A 21,462-nucleotide genomic window follows, 5' to 3' on the forward strand; every position below is an offset into this window, starting at 1 on the left:
TCAGCATTGTCCTCTCTTGGTACCTGTTCAAGTGTAAAAACATCGAAATATCCTGCTAATTTTTTGAAAATTTCAAGATATTCAGCCAATTTTTCACCTCTTACTGCATAAGATCCATTAAAATGATTAGTGATTAACAAAGAATCAACAAACACTTGTAGACTCTTGATATTCATGCTCTTAGCCAATTCTAATCCTGCAATTAAAGCTTCATATTCTGCTTCATTATTAGTGGCAGGAAACTCACATCTAATACCCTGGGGTAATATGTCTCCCTGTGGCGATCTTAGTAGTATACCCAGACCTACCCCTCTTACGTTGGATGCACCATCAGTATATAATATCCAGGATTCCAAGTTTTCTCCTAGCTGTTGTACCTCTAGGTCTACTTCATTTTGGATATCACTACTGAAATCAGCCACAAAGTTAGCTAAAGCCTGAGACTTTATGGCATTTCTAGGTTCATATACTAGATCGAATGCACTTAATTTTACCGACCACTTAGCCATCCTACCGGACATCTTGGGTTTCCTAAGACATTTTTAACAGGATAGTTGGTTTTAACATGAATCCTATGTGTTTCAAAATAATGTCTAAGTTTTGTTGATGCCATAACCAGGGATAATATTTGCTTTTCTAGGTGAGAATACCTAGTTTCAGCATCTAACAAGATTTTATTGACATAATAGACAGGATACTGCTGACCTTCATGATCTTTTACAAGGACAACACTTACTGCATTCCCTAATACTGCAAGGTATAGGGATAGTGGTTCGCCATCTTCAGGTTTCATTAACAGAGGTGCGGTTGAAAGATACTGCTTCAAATCCTGCAAGGCTGTTTCATGCTTCTCACCCCACTCAAACTTCTTATTTTTCTTCAGAATATCATAAAACTCCTTGCATTTTTCGGAGGATCTTGAGATAAATCTATTCAAAGCTGCTACCCGTCCTGTTAATCGTTGAACATCCTTCATATTTGAAGGCGACTTGATATCCATGATGGCTTTTGATATGTTTATAATTACACATATTTTTCGTATCGAATTCCTTACATTCTGATGATTTTGGAAGTGATTTTCTCGCGATTTGGATACTTAATTGTTTAAATTATGGATTTGCAGGAATTGATGATGAACCTGCCAATTTCACAGTGAAAATGGAAGGAAAATGGTGCAGCGAAAGGAACACGGAAAGACGTGTCGGAAAAGCAAGAAAAAATAAAATAATGTTGTACAGGACCCTTTACGGACCGTAAGACCTGGTCTTTACGGTCCGCAAGGAGGAGGCGCGCACCCGGATTGCCCTAGTCCCTTACGGACCGCAAGCCTTTAACCATACGGTCCGTAAGGGTATCGTATTTCGCAAAAAAAATTATAAAACCAAGGAGCCGATGAGGGTGTACAAGCCGACACCCCCTTACCCTGGTAGGTTAGTGAAGGGTAAGGACGCAGAGCAGTATGGTCGTTTCATGGAGATGCTGAAGAAGCTGCATGTGAACATTCCGTTCGTCGAGGCTTTGGCGAAGATGCCAAAGTATGCGAAGTTTTTGAAGGATATTCTTACGAATAAGAAGAAATTAGAGGATCTGTCGATTGTCACCCTAAGCGAGGAGTGTTCTGCCGTCTTGCAGAACAAGCTGCCGAAGAAAGTGTCTGATCCTGTTAGCTTTACCATCCCATGTCTGATTGGGAATCTTACTGTCAGCAATGCGCTTGCTGACCTAGGTGCTAGCATAAACCTCATGCCCTATTCCATATTCGCTAAGCTTGACCTAGGTGAGCCTTCCCCTACGCGCATGAGTATTCAGCTCGCCGATCGATCGGTGAAGTTTCCTAAGGGCATCGTAGAGAACATGTTAGTGAAGGTCGATAAATTCGTGTTTCCAGTTGATTTCGTCATCCTTGACATGGACGAGGACTCTGAGGTCCCACTGATTTTAGGTCGTCCATTCCTTGCCACGGCACGAGCACTCATTGACGTGCATGACGGCAAGTTGACTCTTCGAGTAGATGAGGATGAGGTCACATTCGACATTCAGCGTTCTATGAGGCACACCCATCAGCATGATGGCACTCTCTACTTTATTGATACTCTCATGTCACATGTGGGTGGCCTTCTCAGCGAGATTTGTGGGAGAGATGCGTCTGATACGCATGATACTAGTATGGATGATCAGGGGAGTGAGGTCACTGAGTTAGATGTTGAGCAGGACCCTCTGTTGCAGGCTACCGAGCCTTCCCCTAGATTCGAGGTGTTTGAGGTCATCGAGGAGGAGGAGATCCCGAAGGAGAGACTATCTGTTGAGGCACCCCCGCCCCTGGAGTTGAAGGAGTTGCCGTCTCATCTGGAGCACGCATTCTTGGGCGAGGGATCTCAGTTACCCGTCATCATTTCTGCTGGATTGACGGAGGAGGAGAAGAAGAAGCTGATGAGTGTTTTGAGAGAGCACAAGCAGGCTATTGCGTGGAAGCTGATGGACATCAAGGGTATTAACCCTTCGTTTTGCACGCACAGGATTTTGATGGAAGAGGAGTTCAAGCCGGTGGTTCAGCCTCAGAGAAGGCTAAACCCTAATATGCAGGAGGTTGTGAAGAAAGAGGTGATTAAGTTGCTGGATGCAGGACTGATTTACCCGATTTCGGGCTCTGCATGGGTGAGTCCCGTCCAGGTGGTCCCCAAGAAGGGGGGTATGACAGTGGTCGTCAACGATAGGAATGAGTTGATACCCACCCGGACCGTCACCGGCTGGCGAGTTTGCATAGATTATCGCAGACTCAATGATGCCACGCGCAAGGATCACTTTCCTTTGCCATTCATTGATCAGATGCTGGAGCGACTGTCAGGACAGCAGTTCTATTGCTTCTAGATGGATTCTCAGGTTATTTCCAGATCCCTATTGCACCAGAGGATCAGGAAAAGACCACATTTACATGCCCTTTTGGCACCTTCGCGTATCGACGCATGCCATTTGGGTTGTGTAACGCTCCAGCCACATTTCAGCGCTGTATGGTGGCGATCTTTCACGAGTTGATCGAGGACTCCATGGAGGTGTTCATGGATGACTTTTCTGTGTTTGGGAGTTCCTTCGATCATTGTCTGCGTAATCTCGAGCGTGTGCTTACTCGATGTGAGGAAACGAACTTGATGCTTAACTGGGAGAAGTGTCATTTTATGGTTCGAGAGGGGATTGTGCTAGGGCACAAGATTTCACAGGCGGGGCTTGAGGTTGATCAAGCCAAGGTTGATGTTATTTCCAAGCTCCCGCCACCTACTTCTGTGAAGTCGATCAGGAGTTTCTTGGGTCATGCGGGATTCTACCGCCGTTTCATCCGCGACTTTTCGAAGATTGCTTGCCGGTGACCCAGCTGCTAGAGAAGGATAGGCCGTTCGTATTCGACGATGAGTGTTTGAGGGCCTTCAAGTTGATTAGGGAGAGGTTAGTGAGTGCTCCCATTCTGATTGCTCCCGATTGGAGCCTCCCATTTGAGATCATGTGCGATGCCAGCGACTTTGCTGTTGGGGCCGTTTTAGGGCAGCGTAGGGAGAAGCACTTTCATCCCATTTACTACGCTAGCAAGACCCTAAACGACGCCCAAGAAAACTACACCACGACAGAGAAGGAGTTGCTAGCAGTCGTATTCGCGTGCGACAAATTCCAATCTTATCTTGTGCTGTCAAAGACCATTATTTTCACGGATCATGCGGCTCTTCGCTACTTGTTTGCGAAGAAGGATGCGAAGCCTAGGCTTATTCGATGGATTTTGCTGCTTCAGGAGTTTGATCTAGAGATTAGGGACAAGAAGGGGGCGGAGAACGTTGCTGCTAATCATCTGTCGAGACTGGAGAGCCCCGAGATAGAGAAAACTCGGGAGGATAGGATTGGGGATGAGTTTCCCCATGAGGCGTTGATGTTTTTGAAAGCCCACGAGGAGGGTTTTCCCTGGTTCGCTGATCTGGCGAATTACTTGTCTACAGGTGACCTAGTGGAGGGCATGACATATCAGCAAAAGAAGAAATTCTTTGCGGATGTCAAGCACTACATTTGGGAGGATCCGTACTTGTTTAGGATCGGTGCGGACCAGGTTATTAGGAGATGTGTGTTTGGGTCTGAGTCTCGCAGCATTCTGCGACATTGTCATGAGGGACCGACTGGTGGCCATTATGGTGCTGCTTATACCGCCAAACGCGTGTTTGATGCGGGTTTTTATTGGCCGACCATCTTTAGGGACGCACATGAGTTTGTGCGAAGCTGTGATGCCTGTCAGAGGACAGGAAATATCTCATCCCGGAATGAGATGCCCCAGAACCCCATTCAGGTGGTTGAGGTTTTTGATATTTGGGGTATTGATTTTATGGGTCCGTTCCCTATGTCGAGAGGGAACCGATACATCCTTGTCGCGGTAGATTATGTTTCTAAGTGGGTGGAGGCAGAGGCCTTGCCTATGAATGACACGAGGGTTGTTGTGAGATTCTTGAGGAGATTGTTTGCTAGGTTCGGGACACCGAAGTCCTTGATATCTGATCGAGGCACCCACTTTTGCAATTCACAGATGGAGAAGGTCCTGAAACGCTATGGGGTAACCCATCGGCTTTCAACGGCCTATCATCCACAGACGAGTGGGCAGGTGGAAAATTCGAATAGGGGGATTAAGAGGATCTTGGAGAAAACTGTCGGAAACAGTCGTATCGACTGGTCCGAGAAATTGGATGACGCTCTGTGGGCTTTCCGTACTACTTATAGGACGCCTATTGGGACCACACCCTTTAGGATAGTTTATGGGAAAGTGTGTCATCTACCGGTGGAGCTAGAGCATCGTGCATACTGGGCATTGAAGGCAGTCAATCTTGACTTGCCAGCTGCGGGCAAGAACCGGTTTCTTCAACTTCACGAGTTAGAGGAGTTACGCGACGAGGCGTACGAGAAGTCGTGGGCATATAAAGAGCGAACTAAGGTGTTGCACGACAAACACTTGAAGCAGGTGAAAGAGTTCAAGTGTGGGGAGAAAGTGCTGCTATACAATTCCCGGTTGAAGCTGTTCCCGGGAAAGTTGAGATCGCGTTGGCACGGACCGTATGTGGTTAGGCAGGTGTTCCCGTACGGGACGACAGAGGTCGAGAATGAAGACGGTCAGAGATTCAAGGTCAATGGGCATCGATTGAAGCATTTTGTCAAGGGACCGACAGAGGATCGAGAGGAGGAGGTGATTGACCTCCCCGTTATGAGCACGTGAGAGTTGTTTTGCACACTCGGGTCTCCCGAGTTGTATACTTTGTACCGTTTTGTGTGTAAGTTATATTTTATGTATCTTGAGTCTTGTAGAGTTTGTTTTGTTTTGAGCGTACTGATCTGTTTGTCGAGACGCGCAGTTCACAGGTAGAGAAAAACCGAGCCAAGGCGTGCGGGTGTAACGTCGGAGACGAGGTGAGTTAAGGGTTTAATAATAATAATAACCAATAATAATAATAAATCATCAATAATAAATTAATTAAAAAAAATCTGTTTGGCACACTTTACGGACCGCAAAGAGGTTCATATACGGTCCGTAAGAATGGGGCGGTCAGAAAAAAAAAATTGAAACATTTACGAACCGCAAAGGGTTATCAATACGGTCCGTAAGACTGTTACCAGTTCAAAAAAAATTACAAAACCCCAAATCGGGGTCATCTTCCCCATTTTCACCCAAAACCCCCATCTTCACCGTCCCCCACGTACAAGCGCCACCATCTTCACCGGCGTCCCACCTTCACCACCGTTCACCTCCGCCACCACCGCCGTCCCTCCTTCATCATCCACCCCATCCGACCGCCATCACCACCACCGCCTCGCCATAAACCACCGTCCCCACCACTCCATTCAACCACCACACCCTTACCGCCCCAACCACCATCGCCACTCACCACTGTTCACCGCCACTAAACCACCACCGTCCACTATCACGATCTGCCACCTGCCACCATTCACCTCCGCTGAGACCAAAACCACCACCCGCCGACCACTGTTCAGCCTCGGATTTCGCGTCTCGACGACAATCAGGTATGTTTTCGGTACAGTCTTGTTTTATCGTTTCATAGTATTGTTAGTTAATTAGTTCGTGGTTCTGTACTTCTTGTTGTGTTATGTCGGGGTTGTTTCAGTACCAAGTTAGTCGTGTCAATGTTAATTTCATTATGTCGAGTCTGTTCCGGGTTTTGTTCAGTTAGTGTCGGTTGGTTTGTCGTATCACGTTAGTCCAGTGATGTTAATTGTTTCGGTGTCGAGTCAGTTAGTTGCGTCTAGTAGCAAGGTCGGTGTTTGTTAGAGTCAATGTTTTCATTCTTTGGGTTCGCTGCAAGGTTCGTTTACTGAAGTCACTAGAGTCTATGTTGTAATTTGTAATTTGTAATGTTGTAATGAATGTATGTCGAGAGTCTTAGTCGTGTCGTTTTTAATGTCGTAGTGTCGAGTCATCTTAGGTAATCTGGGTTTAGTTCGTGAGTCGTAGAGTATGCGTCATGTTGCCTTAATTGTTGTTGTTGTGTTATTTCCGTTTAATAAAGTCGAGTCTTTAGAATAGGCGTCATTTTTGTTGTTGTTTGTTATCTAGTTTATTTCGGATGCCTACACAATTTTACATTGAGCGTGCATTGATTTAAATTTTTAGTGTCGAATTTGTATCGTTTTGCAGGTTTGCGATCGCCTCGCCCGTACTCAATCTCCATTCGGGCGAGGACGGTTGGTTTCTTGCAAATACGTCGGGGGCATGCCGAAATTTCTAATTTTTTTGTTGTATAATTATTCGTTATGGCCGCGAACGAAATGCTATACGGCCGCAACTGCCACCCCCAGCACACCAAAAATATGTTTTGTCGCTTTCCGTTTCTTTCGTTTACATTAGTTATCTTTGAAAATATATAAAAAAATTGAAATGCATCGTAAAACGTGTTTGGGGGCGGTGTCTTGTAATTATTGTTGTAATTTCTCACTGTTGTAAATGAGTGCAGGTATGGCCTCTTCGTCGTCAGCACAGCCGTCTCGCAAGCGAGGACACGCACTCCAGTGCCACAGCCGCCGCCTGAGCGTCCTGCGAGAGTGATCCGATACTTTGAGGATCCGCACATGCCTGATCCGTTTGCAGTGCCACCACCACCAGCTGATCTCCCACCGGAGGAGGGACACACACTGCTGCAGTTTCACCCAGATTCAGATGAGTATACAGCTTTACGGAGGTATCTCGGTTTACGCTATCACCGAGCTAGAATACTGGATTGGGGTTTGCTGGAGCGCATGGGCGCTCGGGATAGGTTTGAGGGGTTGATCACACCTCGCTGGAGGAGGTTATTAGACGAGAGGCGGGCGTATCATCATGAGCTTGTACTGGAGTTCCACGCTACTTTCAGGCTACATCATGTTCGCATAGCTGAGCCTGCTGCAGTCAGTTTCGCCCTTGGACGACGGACACACATACTGTCCCTCGCTCAGTTCGCCATCCATGCGGGTTTGTATACATTGGAGGAGACCACGCAGCCTATCTTCACTGAGAGTTTGATGGGATGGACAGATGAGACATTACCTCAGTGTGTCACCACGACACAGCTGACGGCATTTTGGTCCACCATAGGAGATGGTGCGTGGGCTTCAGGGATTCCAGCCTCGCAGATCAGAGATCCGGTCATTCGCTTTCTACATCGGATTCTAGCTTGCACCGCACTTTCTCGATACATGAGTCTCGAGAAAGTTACATATCATGATCTGTTCGCGTTGTATTGCATGGGTGAGGGCCAGGAGGCCAATTTAGCAGTGTTCTTACTTCACTCCTTTGACAGGGCTCGAGGACGCGGTACAGACTCCAGGATTTGTATGGGATCATACATCAGTGTACTTGTTGAGCGCTTGGGTGTGTATCAGGATTTCCCACTAGGATGGTTGCATGAGGAGCCTGGCGGATCACTGTATAGGTTGAGTGACATGAGACAGATGACAGAGTTGTTGGCACCGGGCGACCCGCCTAGATTTCTTGAGCCGAGGGCCGTGCAGTTGGGTCCTGCGGCCGGAGGTGAGGCACAGGAGGAGGTCCCGGTGGTAGCACCACGTTTTAGGCATGGTGATAGGGAGAGAGCTCGGGTCAGGGGTGCTGGAGCCCCTAGAGCAGCGAGGACAGTGGAGGAGAGGTTGGATGCTGTAGAGCAGTCTATAGATGAGGTGGTAGATACACTGGCAGAGGTCAAGACGATGCTTCGGCGCGTCATTGATCATTTTCACATCCCTCCACAGGATCAGCAGCCACCACCAGGCCAGCAGTAGTCAGCATCAGCAGGGATTTTGGGTTACCTTTGTACTTTTTCCCTTTATTTTTGTTTTTATGATCATGGTCTGTACTTGATATATAAATTCGGGGGAATTGTAAGGGTAACCGGTTGGGTCTTTTGTTGTACTTGTACGTTGTATAGTTATTGTATATTATGGTTGTGCTTGATATATTGCTTCTAGCCGTGCAGTTCATTATACAGGTTATATTATGATACGGAGTCGCGTAAGCTGAACGGTTTCTTCATCTTGAACAGTGTATCGAGCATATCAGGGGAGTTTCAGTTTCACTCTTCCTGATTGTTGTTGTTGTATATTCTTTGTTTACTTCCTTTTTGTTCACATTGAGGACAATGTGTCTTTCAAGTGTGGGGATGGGGAAATTTTGTAAAATGAGTCTGTAAATACTTATAAAAAAATAATAATAATAATAAAAAAATAATAATAATAATAATAATAATAATAATAATAATAAAGTTGGTTTGTGAGTCCCGGTCCTTTAGCGCATAGAAAACGAAAAACCTTTTCAAAACGTCGGTCAAAAGCGGTTTAATTGTCGAATTTACGAGTTGGAAAGCACGTGTTTCTTTAAGTTGCGGGATAGTAGGTTGACTGAATCGGTTTTTGGGAAGTAAAAGGGTTTGGGATGCCTAGGATAGTGGATGGAGCCGGAGAGTTAATTGGTTGTGCATTGTCGATATCGGTAGCCCTTATTTACCACATGATAGTGAGATTTGAGCCTTTACATGTTTCATATCTATATGTTCATTATTTTCGTTTCATGTGTGTTTACCGACTTTGTTGCATTACTTTAGAACTTGTGCGTTTTGATACAGTTTGAGACCTTCGGTTAGGATTTGGCATGGATATGATAGAGGCATTAGGATCACCTTTTGTTTAGCCTTGTGTTTTGACCCGTTCCAACATTACCCTTAGTTACACCACTTTGAGCCTAGCCATTCGTTTGTTACCCATCTGTGATTTGATAGCCGGATCGTATTACGTGATTGTTATTTGTGTTTGAAAAAAGAAAAAAAAAGTAAACATAAAAAAAGAATAAAGCTGTGGGTCGAAATGACCAATATGTTAGTATTTGTGTTGTGCTTATCCGGTTTATCGTGTGATCATTTGTGTTAGCCATATATTCCCAAAATGAAAAAAAAAAAAAAAACCCTACCTTTAGCCCTTGCCTACCCAATAAAGTCCTTTTGATCCATGTCGAGTTTTAACAAATAGGTGGAATTCTGATTGACGTACAAGCTTATGACAGTGTTGCTTCAAAGTTTGGTTTTGGGAGTTCACTCAAAATTACATATTTATTAGCCGAGAGATGAGTGAAATTGTGAGGGGTATTGACATTGCATAATTGATTGCTCGAAGGTAAGAAAAGCTTGATTAGTGTGACACTTCGGATTTTCCCGAACAACTTTCTTGATGTAACATTGCGTGTATGTATATTATTAAATGAAAACCATGGATTATCTGTTATTATGTGTTATATGTATGTATAATATATATATATATATATGTGTGTGTATTACTAATGAGCCGTGACCCCAAGGACCCGACTCGAGACCACTCCCGGTCTCGAGTGAACAGTGAAAGTTGGGCCGGTTGGGCCGTTGAGCCCCACTCGCAACATGCTTGGAAAATCCACTAGGGGTGTACCGGTTTTGTAAAGGGTATAAGAACCCAAAACCCTCACACTTTCTCCTTTACACTCTCCCTCATTTCACTCTTACACTCCCTACCTCTCCCTCACTAAAACCCTAGCAACATCACATTCCTCTCCTTCTTCTCGGATCAAATCGGTGACCACTAGGAGCTCTCGGATCAACTCACACACGCACTCGTTTAGAAGCTTCATACTCACCCTTGAACCTCATCAACCGGTTAGTGTCTCTATGATGTTTGTTGTTGTTAAATGATAGTATGAATGATATAATTTAACTAGTGTAGTTGTATGCTTGATGATGTTGTTTTGTGTGAATCAAATATGTGTAATGTGGATAATCGGCAAACATGTGTTCATTTCGGATATGTGCTAATGAGCTCATGATATCTTGTGACTAAATGTGATACAAATCATTGATTCTTGATGTTCATGTAAAACCGGCTTGCACATGTGTAGCACCATGTTAATCGGAATTAGTGTAGAGATGATTTTTGAGATATTAGGTGATGATTTGAAACCATTTGATGGGCATATTTCAATGTGTTGATTTGTTGTTCATGATTATGATTTGATTTATGCAAAAATCCGGAAATATGAGGAACTTGTAGTTAACATGAATATGACTTGATGTTTACATGAAGAACAACTTGAAGATGCTATGAATATGTTATGAACATTTGAAATTGCCATGTTTGATCCATTTTGGTGCTTAGTTAGACAAGAAAACATGTTGGTGGAATATTACTGGATAGTACATGGCTGCATGATATTGCAATTCTATTGGTTAGTACACATAACAGGTTCTAGAAGGATTCAGGTGCACGTAACAATGGTTGCGAGTCGGAACCCTTGGTTGCGACTCGAGACCAAAACGTGATTCGTCGAGATCTCCCGGTTAAGACTCGCAAGCAACACATGATGAACCGAAACCGAGGTTGCGAGTCGGGATCCCTGGTTGCGACTCGAGACCAGAGCAGGATGAGCCGAAACCAAGGTTGCGAGTCGGAACCCTTGGTTACGACTCGAAACCGTGCATTCTCGAGTCGAAACCGCCCTTGTCTCGACTGGGCTGCCTAAGTGTTATTGGGCCAAACTTGTTGGACTACCTGATTGACTGGATTGCTTGTGTATCTGTTACTGTTGTGAATGTTAGAACAGGCCCAATAACCCAACTGTTTGATTGTGTGCTTACTAAGTGTATCTATACGTGTTTGCTATACGTGGTTACTTGTACCCCAACTTGACCTATATTTGGTAACCATGCTAGGATGTGGTGACCAACGTGTTTGACCAAGTAAAATATCTACCGAGCAACCCAAGGTGAGTTCACAACCTAAAGCATGCGTTCCCGGTGGTTTGGGAAACGGAACTACAAACAACACTATCCCCTATGAGGGATACAACTTACTTTTCTTCCCTTGTTATTGGGAACCTTTAGTTAATTACTGTTTATACGGATTGCAACTAACGGCACTAAACGAAACTCTATCACTCAAGTCCCTACTACATAATACCGATTAGTCGCCGGGGCCAGGCGAACGGGTTATTAGTTGATAGCGCTATTTAGGTTTTACCAACCTCACACCGTGCCATGGTTTGGAATCGGTCGTGAACTAATGTACTCAGGCATCCGTCAATGATGATAGAACATTGACATCGGGGCATCCTGCGGAAACGCAAACGGTTACCTAGTGTTCGGTATTGGAAAAACAGTTTAGTCGCTAACTTTTGGGGTAGCTCCCCATGGCATGTATAAACGAGTAAATTAACTGGTGAAACAAGTTTTTGGTAATTAAAACTGGACAACTAGTGAACTCACTCAGCATTATTGTTGACACCCTACTGCATGCTTTGCAGGTAACCAGTGACTGAGGAGCTGCTGCTTGGGGATGTGTAGTGTTTGTCAAAACCCGTGTGTTGGGTTTTACTTATCTTGAACCATGAACTATCTTTTAAAACTATTTGGTTTATGCTTCCGCTGTTTTGTTTAAACTTACTATCGAACTCAAACTCCGATGTTGCTAACTACCTTAGATAGCAATTACTTTACTATTAACCGATGCTTAGTATAATTGGTGGCTGGATCCTGGTCAGTCACGCCCTCAAGCGGATGTTACTCCGCAGGTGGAATTTGGGGGTGTGACAGATTGGTATCAGAGCCATTGGTTATAGTGAACTTGGTTTTAAAAAGGGGAAAATCTTTTTGAGAAAAACCAGACTATAACCCGTGACTCGTGACGACACTACACTCCAAGTGCAAGGCTCGACTTATCTGACCTCATAGCTCGGACCCATATTTACTTGTTTGTTTGTCTTATGCTTTCTGCTTTACTATACGTACTAGTTTGCCTGATTAGATAGATACGCCTCCCCTCTTCTATCTCATTCTCGCTATGTTACGACACCACACTCATACTATGTTTTCTGGTTATGAAGACAATGAGTGGACGCGGACGAGGAAACGTCAACATGACTCAGGCTCAGTTCACTAACCTGATCAACACGGTGGCTGCAGCTTTCGCAGCTCACCCAGGAGGTAAGCTCTTGTTTTAGGATGTTTAGATCCTACCGCCACATCGTCTTTTCACCTCTAAACCTATTCGTACCGCTCCCACAACAGGTCAGCATGCGCCTGTGCAACCACGTGTCTGTACCTTCAAGACCTTCATGGATTGCAAGCCTCTTCCATTCAATGGCACTGAGGGTGCCATAGGTCTTCTGCACTGGATCGAGAAGGTCGAAGCTGTCTTCGCTGTCTGTGAGTGTCCCCCTGCTAATTGGGTGAAGTTTGCTACTGGTACTCTTGAGGGAAGCGCACTTTCGTGGTGGAAGGCGCAAATTCAAATGCTTGGTTTGGAGACTGCTAACGCTACTGCATGGGAAGATTTCAAGGATATGATCAAGGAAGAGTACTGTCACAGGGATGACATCCACAAACTCGAGGACGAGTACTATGAACTCAAGATGGTTGGGTCAGAGATTGAGACCTACACCAAGCTGTCCAACGACTATGCTGCTCTTTGCCCAAACATGTCCCGACCCATGTACCGAAGGATCGAATTGTACATCAAAGGCTTAGTCCCAGAAATCAGGAGCCATGTAACCTCGGCCAACCTCACTACCATACAGCCTGTGGTTCGTCTTGCCCACAAACTCACCAACCAGGCTGTGGAAGAGGGCAGGTTGCCCAAAAGGATCAGTGCTGCGGAAGGAACTTCTAATGATGGCAAACGAAAGTGGGATGGAAATCAGGGCAAAGATGCTAACTCTACTCAGGCCCCAGCTCAGCAAAGAAAAACTGACAACAACAAGGGCACTCAGCAACAGGGTGGCTACCGGGGAAGCTACCCTAAGTGCAACAAGTGTAACAGGCACCACAATGGGGCATGTAATAAGGGTCAATGTCAGCGATGCAACAAGATGGGGCATGAAGCCAAGGATTGTAGAAGTCAGTTCCCAGCAAGGCAGAATCAACAACAACCCCAACAGCAACAGCAGCAGGGAAACAACCGAGCATGTTTTAAATGTGGGGCAACAGGGCACATGCGAAGGGATTGCCCTGAACTGAATCAGAATCGCAACAACAATCAAGGAGCTGGGAACAATGAGCAAAACAACAATGCTAGGAATGGTGCAAGGGGAAGAGCTTTTGTGATTGGAGCTGGAGAAGCAAGGAACGACCCCAACGTCGTGGCGGGTAAGTTCCTACTTGATGATCGTTATGTTTCTGTGTTATTTGATTCCGGTGCCGATGCCAGTTATGTATCCCTTCGCATTAGTAAGAAACTTAAGCACCCGCCTGCATTATTAAGTTTTAAGCACATCGTCGAGATAGCTAATGGTAAGAACATCGAGGCCACGCACGTGATCCACGACTGCACACTAGAATTGTCTAGTCACACGTTTAGTATCGATCTTTTCCCCATCAAACTTGGAAGCTTCGACGTCGTCATCGGTATGGATTGGTTATCCAAACATCGCGCTGAGATCCTCTGTCAAGAGAAAGCGGTTCGTATTCCTCGCCGTTCTGGCCAACCCCTCATCGTTCAAGGCAACAAAGGTAGAGAAGTCACACGCATTATCTCGCTTTTAAAAGCCCAGAAGTGTTTACAGAAAGGGCACACCGCTATCCTAGCACTTGTCACCGACACCCCCGAAAAGGAAAAGAGGATTGAAGATTTTCCTGTAGTACGTGACTATCCCGAGGTATTTCCTGAGGAACTACCTGGACTCCCTCCCCATCATCAGGTCGAATTCCAAATCGAGCTAGCTCCCGGAGCAGCACCCATAGCTCGTGCGCCTTACCGTCTAGCCCCTGCAGAACTGAAGGAACTCTCTACGCAGCTACAGGAACTATTGGATAAAGGATTTATCCGTCCTAGTTCATCCCCCTGGGGAGCACCAGTACTTTTTGTTAAGAAGAAGGATGGCACATTCCGAATGTGCATCGACTATCGTGAGCTGAACAAGGTTACCATCAAGAATCGTTACCTCTACCGCGCATCGACGACCTATTTGATCAGTTGCAGGGATCGAGCTACTATTCTAATATTGACCTGCGATCGGGCTATCATCAGCTGAGAGTTCGTAATGAAGACATCTCTAAGACTGCGTTCAGGACTCGTTATGGTCATTACGAGTTCCTCGTTATGCCTTTTGGAATGACTAATGCACCTACGGTTTTCATGGATCTCATGAACCGAGTGTGCAAGCCTTACCTCGACAAATTCGTGATTGTATTTATCGACGACATCCTGATCTACTCGAAAATTCAGGAAGAGCATGAACGACACCTACGCCTTATCCTCGAACTCTTACGCAATGAGCAATTGTACGCCAAATTCTCGAAGTGTGACTTCTGGCTCCGGGAAGTCCATTTCCTTGGGCACGTGGTCAACAAGGACGGCATTCACGTTGACCCCGCTAAGATCGACTCGATAAAGAATTGGCCTACGCCCAAGACCCCAACCGAAGTTCGCCAATTCTTGGGATTGGCAGGATACTACCGCAGATTCATCAAGGGATTCTCAAAGATTGCACAACCCCTCACGACTCTTACTCAGAAAGGCATTATTTACAAGTGGAATGAAGCTCAGGAGTCGGCCTTTCGAAGGCTAAAGGATAACCTCTGTAGCGCTCCTATTCTCTCGTTGCCTGAAGGCACTGACGACTTTGTGGTTTACTGCGATGCGTCTATCCATGGGCTCGGTTGCGTGTTAATGCAACGCGAGAAAGTTATTGCCTACGCCTCTCGACAACTTAAGACGCATGAAAGAAACTACACTACGCATGATTTGGAACTGGGAGCAGTGATCTTTGCTCTTAAGATATGGAGACATTACCTGTACGGTACCAAGTGCACTATCTACACCGATCACAGGAGTCTTGAGCATATCTTTAGGCAAAAGGAATTAAACATGCGACAACGTCGATGGGTCGAACTCTTGAATGACTACGAATGCGCATCAAGTATCATCCGGGCAAAGCCAATGTCGTGGCAGACGCCCTCAGCCGAAAGGACACTATACCAAAGCGCGTGCGAGCATTGCAACTTACTATCCAGTATAACCTCCCTACTCAGATCCGAAATGCCCAAGTTGAAGCATTGAAACCGGAAAACATCAGGGCTGAGTCTCTGCGAGGATCGAGACAGCGATTAGAACAAAAAGAAGATGGCGCTTACTATGTAACAGGGCGCATATGGGTTCCACTCTATGGAGATTTACGTGAACTCGTGATGGACGAAGCCCACAAGTCCCGCTACTCAGTACATCCTGGCTCGGATAAGATGTACCACGACTTGAGGACTACATACTGGTGGCCTGGCATGAAGGCCCACATAGCAACATATGTCAGCAAATGTTTGACTTGCGCAAGAGTCAAGACAGAGTACCAGAAGCCAGCACGCCTACTCCAACAACCAGAAATCCCGAAATGGAAATGGGAGCAAATTTCCATGGATTTTGTTACAGGGCTACCTAGGTCTCAACGTGGAAATGACACCATTTGGGTAATAGTAGATCGATTGACCAAGTCCGCGCACTTTCTGGCTATTAAAGAAACAGACAAGTTTTCTACCTTGGCGGAGATTTACTTAAAGGAAGTAGTTTCGAGGCACGGAGTGCCAACCTCAATTATTTCCGACCGAGACGCTCGTTTTACTTCGGAATTGTGGCAAGCTATGCACAAATCCTTTGGCTCACGTTTGGACATGAGCACCGCTTATCACCCGCAAACGGATGGACAGTCCGAACGCACCATCCAGACTCTAGAAGACATGCTTAGAGCGTGTGTGATCGATTTTGGCAAGAATTGGGAGAAGCATCTACCGCTAGTAGAGTTCTCTTATAACAACAACTACCACACTAGTATTCAGGCAGCACCTTTTGAGGCATTGTACGGTCGTAAATGCCGGTCACCTCTTTGCTGGGCGGAAATCGGTGATAGTCAAATCATGGGCCCAGAGATGGTGGTAGATACAACGGAAAAGATTGCCCAGATCAGACAACGCATGGCGGCAGCTCGTGACCGTCAGAAGAGTTACGCTGATAAGCGTAGGAAGCCACTAGAATTCCAGGTCGGTGACCGGGTTCTACTTAAAGTCTCACCCTGGAAGGGTGTGGTTCGCTTTGGAAAAAGGGGCAAGCTTAATCCGCGATATATCGGACCATTCGAAATTACCGAGAAAATCGGTAAGGTTGCTTATAGATTGAACCTGCCTGAAGAACTGAGTGCGGTACACAACGTTTTTCACGTATCTAATCTGAAGAAGTGTCTATCAGATGAAACGTTCGTAATTCCCTTCAAGGAACTAACTATCGATGAACAGCTACACTTTACTGAGGAACCGATTGAGATCACGGATCGAGAGATCAAAATCCTCAAACGTAGCCAGATACCTCTTGTACGAGTCCGTTGGAACTCGCGACGTGGCCCAGAGTTTACCTGGGAGCGGGAAGACCAGATGAAGCACAAGTATCCCCAGTTGTTTCCAAACGAAAACCCCAGCACTAAAGCTACAACCGAATTTCGGGACGAAATTCCAAACTAACGGGGGGATGATGTGACACCCCGTTGAAACATTCTCACTTATACTAGCTTGACAGTGACTGCCTTAACTTTCGGGACGAAAGTTCTTAAAACTTGGGGATAATGTGACACTTCGGATTTTCCCGAACAACTTTCTTGATGTAACATTGCGTGTATGTATATTATTAAATGAAAACCATGGATTATCTGTTATTATGTGTTATATGTATGTATAATATATATATATATGTGTGTATATTACTAATGAGCCGTGACCCCAAGGACCCGACTCGAGACCACTCCCGGTCTCGAGTGAACAGTGAAAGTTGGGCCGGTTGGGCCGTTGAGCCCCACTCGCAACATGCTTGGAAAACCCACTAGGGGTGTACCGGTTTTGTAAAGGGTACAAGAACCCAAAACCCTCACACTTTCTCCTTTACACTATCCCTCATTTCACTCTTACACTCCCTACCTCTCCCTCACTAAAACCCTAGCAACATCACATTCCTCTCCTTCTTCTCGGATCAAATCAGTGACCACTAGGAGCTCTCAGATCAACTCACACACGCACTCGTTTAGAAGCTTCATACTCACCCTTGAACCTCATCAACCGGTTAGTGTCTCTATGATGTTTGTTGTTGTTAAATGATAGTATGAATGATATAATTTAACTAGTGTAGTTGTATGCTTGATGATGTTGTTTTGTGTGAATCAAATATGTGTAATGTGGGTAATCGGCAAACATGTGTTCATTTCGGATATGTGCTAATGAGCTCATGATATCTTGTGACTAAATGTGATACAAATCATTGATTCTTGATGTTCATGTAAAACCGGCTTGCACATGTGTAGCACCATGTTAATCGGAATTAGTGTAGAGATGATTTTTGAGATATTAGGTGATGATTTGAAACCATTTGATGGGCATATTTCAATGTGTTGATTTGTTGTTCATGATTATGATTTGATTTATGCAAAAATCCGGAAATATGAGGAACTTGTAGTTAACATGAATATGACTTGATGTTTACATGAAGAACAACTTGAAGATGCTATGAATATGTTATGAACACTTGAAATTGCCATGTTTGATCCATTTTGGTGCTTAGTTAGACAAGAAAACATGTTGGTGGAATATTACTGGATAGTACATGGCTGCATGATATTGCAATTCTATTGGTTAGTACACATAACAGGTTCTAGAAGGATTCATGTGCACGTAACAGTGGTTGCGAGTCGGAACCCTTGGTTGCGACTCGAGACCAAAACGTGATTCGTCGAGATCTCCCGGTTACGACTCGCAAGCAACACATGATGAACCGAAACCGAGGTTGCGAGTCGGGATCCCTGGTTGCGACTCGAGACCAGAGCAGGATGAGCCGAAACCAAGGTTGCGAGTCGGAACCCTTGGTTGCGACTCGAAACCGTGCATTCTCGAGTCGAAACCGCCCTTGTCTCGACTGGGCTGCCTAAGTGTTATTGGGCCAAACTTGTTGGACTACCTGATTGACTGGATTGCTTGTGTATCTGTTACTGTTGTGAATGTTAGAACAGGCCCAATAACCCAACTGTTTGATTGTGTGCTTACTAAGTGTATCTATACGTGTTTGCTATACGTGGTTACTTGTACCCCAACTTGACCTATATTTGGTAACCATGCTAGGACGTGGTGACCAACGTGTTTGACCAAGTAAAATATCTACCGAGCAACCCAAGGTGAGTTCACAACCTAAAGCATGCGTTCCCGGTGGTTTGGGAAACGGAACTACAAACAACACTAACCCCTATGAGGGATACAACTTACTTTTCTTCCCTTGTTATTGGGAACCTTTAGTTAATTACTGTTTATACGGATTGCAACTAACGGCACTAAACGAAACTCTATCACTCAAGTCCCTACTACATAATACCGATTAGTCGCCGGGGCCAGGCGAACGGGTTATTAGTTGATAGCGCTATTTAGGTTTTACCAACCTCACACCGTGCCATGGTTTGGGATCGGTCGTGAACTAATGTACTCAGGCATCCGTCAATGATGATAGAACATTGACATCGAGGCATCCTGCGGAAACGCAAACGGTTACCTAGTGTTCGGTATTGGAAAAACAGTTTAGTCGCTAACTTTTGGGGTAGCTCCCCATGGCATGTATAAACGAGTAAATTAACTGGTGAAACAAGTTTTTGGTAATTAAAACTGGACAACTAGTGAACTCACTCAGCATTATTGTTGACACCCTACTGCATGCTTTGCAGGTAACCAGTGACTGAGGAGCTGCTGCTTGGGGATGTGTAGTGTTTGTCAAAACCCGTGTGTTGGGTTTTACTTATCTTGAACCATGAACTATCTTTTAAAACTATTTGGTTTATGCTTCCGCTGTTTTGTTTAAACTTACTATCGAACTCAAACTCCGATGTTGCTAACTACTTTAGATAGCAATTACTTTACTATTAACCGATGCTTAGTATAATTGGTGGCTGGATCCTGGTCAGTCACGCCCTCAAGCGGATGTTACTCCGCAAGTGGAATTTGGGGGTGTGACAATTAGGTAGGCCCGTTTTCAGTTAAAATGTTATGATTCGTCACCTTTTGAACGTTGTAAGTCTTGCGAAACTTTTGTGGTGGATGACTTCGTGGTTCGCGTTATAACTTGTTCGAGATTTGCGTTCTTGTTAAAGTGTTTAAGTTGGACATGCTGCTTGGAATTTTGCTTAGGGACAAGCAAAAGGTTAAGTGTGGGGATGTTTGATATGTTTATAATTACACATATTTTTCATATCGAATTCCTTACATTCTGATGATTTTGGAAGTGATTTTCTCGCGATTTGGATACTTAATTGTTTAAATTATGGATTTGCAGGAATTGATGATGAACCTGCCAATTTCGCGGTGAAAACGGAAGGAAAATGGTGCAGCGAAAGGAACACGGAAAGACGTGTCGGAAAAGCAAGAAAAAATAAAATAATGCTGTACAGGACCCTTTACGGACCGTAAGACCTGGTCTTTACGGTCCGCAAGGAGGAGGCGCGCACCCGGATTGCCCTAGTCCCTTACGGACCGCAAGCCTTTAACCATACGGTCCGTAAGGGTATCGTATTTCGCAAAAAAATTATAAAACCAAGGCAGCCGATTAGGGTTTGATCATTCGGCAACCAGACGGCATTGGAGCATAATGGGGCGATTTTGGAGCATCTTGAAGTTGTGCAAAGGTCTTGGAAGCTTTCGGTTCGAGTTGGGAGCGTATCGGGTTCGTTAAAGATTGGTTTTTCGGTTTCTTTTCGCTTTGAACTATGATTTCAGTTTGTTTCAGACTTTGTATTGTTGAATTCTTGAATATTATGAGTAGCTAAACTTCACAACTACCTAGGTTTTGATGAACTAGTTGATTGTAATGCGTTTATGACTTGATTTCGGTTATTTGATGTGATTTACATAACTTGTCTTTGATATTGATCTTGATATTGCATGTTGGTGTGTTTTGATTGATTTTTGGTTGATGAATTCAGCGGTTTAGGCACGAAGAAATTCCCCCTAGACTTAGAGTTTAATTTGAATCGTTGATCTTAGGGTTTTCGGTTTGAGTATTGTGTTGAGAAATTAACCAATTCAACTAATAATTAAAATTGATTTACTAAAACGTGCATCCTCATCTTGTGACTCGAAAGACGATTAGGGTGAGCTAGGTTATTAGCTAATTATTGGTGTGTAGATTGGGTGACCGATAGCTCGGGCTCGTTTATTGCATCGTAATTAGGGTTTCCTAGGATTTCGATTATCTAAGTTAGGTTTGCTTTGCGATTTTGGGATCCTCTCTCAACATCACTGTTTCTGAGGTCAAAAGGGTTCTATTTTCGTAGGATTTGGTATCGATAGCTCGAGCCGGTCCGTTCTAGCACTTCACATTTAGTCTTGCTTTCTCACTTGGGACATCTCTAGCGGGGGGTCAATTGAGGGAAATAGATATTTAACCGTTATCACTGTCACATTAGCATTGCATGATTCTAGGGATTCTATGCCTAGGTAGTCTTTATCTCATATATATTTGATCACAGTTTGCTCGTATTTTTGCCTCGTTTGTTTGCTTTGTTTCGTACGTTCTGTTTATTTCATTTAGTTATTATTACAATATATTTCAAAACAAATCCAAAAGTTGACTATTTATTCGATAGAGGTTCAGTATCTAAAGTTTGCATATAGTGTCCACGGATTGATATCCGGTCTTACCATCTACACTACACTACGACCGGTACACTTGTCGATTGTGTGTGGTTTAGGTTGTGATTCCATTTTAAAACTTGTCCGAATTTAATATATACATTTTCACACATCAGCTTTAACTGCTCCGGGCTTGCTTCTATCCCCCTTTTAGTCACCATGTACCCTAGAAACTTTCGTGCCCCCACTCCAAAGTGGCATTTAGCAGGATTCAATTTCATGTTGTACTGGTCCAGGATATCAAATGCTCCCTTAATAT

Source organism: Helianthus annuus, chromosome 14 (assembly GCF_002127325.2).
Source record: "Helianthus annuus cultivar XRQ/B chromosome 14, HanXRQr2.0-SUNRISE, whole genome shotgun sequence".
NCBI classification, from domain to species: Eukaryota; Viridiplantae; Streptophyta; class Magnoliopsida; order Asterales; family Asteraceae; genus Helianthus; species Helianthus annuus.